The sequence below is a fragment of the Limulus polyphemus genome, unplaced genomic scaffold (assembly GCF_000517525.1).
Source record: "Limulus polyphemus unplaced genomic scaffold, Limulus_polyphemus-2.1.2 Scaffold1288, whole genome shotgun sequence".
Lineage (NCBI taxonomy): Eukaryota > Metazoa > Arthropoda > Merostomata > Xiphosura > Limulidae > Limulus > Limulus polyphemus.
The window spans coordinates 14,529-18,611 of NW_013666898.1; positions in this window are offsets into that span (position 1 = coordinate 14,529).

Sequence of the window (4,083 nt, forward strand, 5' to 3'; positions counted from 1 at the left end):
CTAAATATATATATATATATATATATATATATGATAATTAGAATTCTATTCTTATTCGTTAATTTTCATTACGATATTTCTTGGTGCCTGCCTCTCCTTAATATTTCTTTAGACAAAAAAGAAAACAACGTGCCATTTGTATTTGAAGCAGTGATCAATTCTTAGTAGGTGTAGATTTATTAATGTTATAAATGCTATTGTATTATTTGCGATACACATTTTATTTTGCCATAGCGGGATAATTTCTTGTAAAATGTGTTAAAGGATTAAAAAACCTAAAATACTGAAAATGGAAGAAAAAATTATCAAGAAGTTCCAATTTTCTCCATCGAATAAAAATATTAGAGATAAAGACGACGAATTACTATGTGAATCCGTTATCACATTATTTATATAGAATATAAAAAATATTTATAAAAAAATAAATAAATAAAAGCAAAAGTTATTTTTAGTGTTGTAAGATGTGTATATAACCCCACGTGTCATTACTGTTGAAGGCGTGAAGGAATGTGTGGGGTATATAGACATACACCCCCCTCAAAAAAAAAAGATTAGTAAGTTGGTGCATATGGAAACAGTGGTTGCCACGAATTACCTAGATGGTCTGAGTTATCTACGAATAAACGACCATTTCTGGCTTCAACATGCCCGATTGCGTCTCCTAAATGAGAGAATTTTAGCTCCTTAGGCTCTGTGTCAGATTTTAATACTTGTACGTGAGAGCATGTAACCAAGGTCGATTGCGTGAGTTTCACGCTCAGTGCGTGAGTTCTTGACATATCTCTGTTTATCTTTCGAGAGTTAAACAATTGTTTCGTGTTATAGCTTTAATTCTGTATATTCCTAAAAAAAAAACGGATCCCACTGAGTTTTTAAAAAAAAAATTATCACTCAGATATTTTAACCTACTGCCATATCTATTAGTTTATTTCAGTCATCTGTTTAAAGCATAAATATTGAGATTAATGCACCATACAGTTGAAATTAAAGTTGGAAATTGACGAGATTCTTCTTCACGGCCAGAAGTTACCCATAAAAGTGATTTTTTAACAGAATTTTTACAAAATTAATAAGGTAATTAGTTACAATTTGAAAATAACAATCATAGCTGTCATTTGGATTCCTTATCACAGAAACTTACCATTCTTTTCTAGTCTGATAATTTTATGAAGGTCTTGGTTGTATTATTATGAATTATTACAAGCATATGTGATTTTTATAACAATTGTGATTCTAGCCAGAAAAAAGAATTAAGCGATACAGACTTGTATTAAAAAGTTTATTACCAATCTCTTGAGTTTAAAGGAAAGCTTTACTGAAAGAATGGCATTTTCTGAAAGTACAAATACTTATGACCGAAAAGGAGAGTTTAACAGAGATGATTGTATAAAAGATATGTCAAACCCAGGAGAGGAATAGAACTTTTGTCCATGTTACTAGTGGATTTTATCTACTTATCAAAATCGTCTTCCTGACAGGTGAGGCAAGGGGGATTCATAGGTGAAGATCGTGACCCATGGGGTGAGGTACATTTTAGAATGGAAATATTTCTCATTAAATTCACAACAGCTCGTGATAACTAGGATTATGCAGGGCTGTACGTCGAGTCAGTTAGAGTATCTTATTGCTCTGAACCAAAGACCAAGAGTCCGTTGGGGTTTCAGAGTCCCTGTCAGCAACATCTATCCAGCTCCCAGGAGAGTGACAATATCTCATCCTGGAGCAGGATGACAAGTTCTCATGATCACACCCAAGAAGGTCATGCCCACGATGTTCAAGGGGATGGTAAGAGAGAGCCTATACCGGTTCCTAAAATTTTTCAGACAGCCCATTGCCTGGAATGGATGGATTAGGAGCAGGCTGTGCAAAGCCTGGTTCTGAGCTTAAATGTTTCAGCCCTAAGTGGAGAATCAGACAGTCGTTTGGACCAAGTTCAAGGCTTGGAAGAGGAGTGGCTGTTTATGCAGATGACCCACATGGGAAGGCATACATAGTAATGACCTTTGCAAAGATTGATAATATACTTGGTCGATAAGTTCATTGAAGGACTTATCAAGGAACTTATGTGACAGCATCCAGAAGTGAAAGGCATCATCACTCTCATGGAAGCAGTTTTTCGGCAACACAATTTGAAATGGTCACTTCAAACCAGCTATTAGCATGAAAAACCTGCAGCAGCAACTGTAACAGTAATTACGCTACCAGATAGTATGAATGAGAAATATTTACTACGCCAGGCTAGACCAAACCGAAGCATTAACAACCAGCCGCCTTCGCCTAATAGAAATGTAATGCAACCACACTGGCCTCCAGTGAGTGGGTAGGGCTATGCAGGTCTGCCCATAAGGTAGATACCATCACAAAGTCCACCAATGGTATATGTACTTCAGCCATAGCATATTCTCCAGGATGTGAAGAGTGAAGCTTCTATTTTATTTGTGGACTAGTGGGATACTGGCAAAGGAACTGCCCATACTTTACTATGCAGCAAAGATTGCAGTTATTGGCTACAAATAATGGATTAGCAGATATTAGGCAATCCACAACATCAGCACTTTGCCAAACAGAAAAGTAGCCATCAGACGAGCATGTCCCAAACGACTATCAACAAACAGTGAACACTATGGCAAATGTTTCGAAGAACTGACAGAGCCCAACTCAGGCTTGGTAGAATACAGTCCAAAGCCTGCAACAAAGAGTTTAGTGGTCAGTCTAGCTCTCTCAGGAAGAATTTGATATATGCTTATAAGGGTACAAGGACGAAAGGTTGAGCTCTTGGCAGGCACAGGAGTGGCAAAGACCTTAGTGGATCTAGAATATTTCAAGCCTTCTGAGTGAGACTACCATTATGGCCAGTGAATAACGACTTTGTTCTTGCAAATAGCGATAGAATAGATGTTAGAGGAGGAGTGAATCTCTTGTTCAGTCTAAAAGTTGTCACTCACAGAATGAAAATAGTCATTTCTGATCTTGGTTATGGAATTGGCATCCTTGGGATGAATGTATTGTGGATTTTATCCATCAGTTTTAGCTGTGCAATGGTTAAAATTATGTTTCATGGGAAAATTATCTAATGCTACCGAGATAGAATCCAGGAACAGTGAGGTGCAATAGTGTCTGTAGATAAGTGGATGATAATACTTTAACGTACACAAGTAATGTTCCATGGTTTAATCAGGACAGAGTCTAACTTATCAGTGCCAAGTAAAATGGTCATAGAAACCTTGCATGAAATAAACTGTTTCATGTCCAGAAAGCAAGCAAGATTAGTTTGGGCAATGATATGTCTTACAAAGGACTAAATCCCAGGCTGCTTTGTAACTATAGATGTTGAGCTCTCCAACTAGATGCTGGAATGGGTGTGAGGTAGTTGGTTGATGACTGTGTTAAAATATATACCCAATGCAGCAAAACCAACTCAGTGACTTGTTGGGTGAATAAGCTGGTGTGATTATGGGACCAGATGACTGAATGGGTCAAACAACAGAGACTAAGCATCACATAGATAGAGGCAATGCACATCCAATAAAGCAACTACTAGATTGGCTTTCTTAAATTACTAGCGAGGTTACAAGTACTGAAATAAGATGGATGCTGCAGACAGAGACATACAACCTTTAGAAGTGCTTGGTCGTCTCCAGTAGTGGTGTTAGGAAGAAGGAGGAAATTTCGAGGTTTTGTGTTGATTTTAGATGGGTTAACTTGGTAACTTGTAAAGATGCCTTCTCTTTATCGTGAATGGATGAATGTCTGGATACATTAGAAGGTTACCATGCTCTAAACTTTGGATCTGTCATAAAGATGTTGGCACGTCGAGCAAGATGACAAAAGCAGGGCTAAGACTGCTTTTAGCACGAGAGATAGTTTATAAAAATACTGCATCATGCCATCTGGTATGTGTAATGCAACATTACTTTTGAGTGGCTGATGAAACTTACACTCAAGGGGCTTTATTGAAAAAAATATGTTTTGGTATTTGGCTGCAGTCCAAGTCTGAGAAATTGGTTTGTTTGTTTTTGAATTTCGCGCAAAGCTACACGAGGGATATCTGCGCTAGCCATCCCTAATTTAGCAGTATAAGAC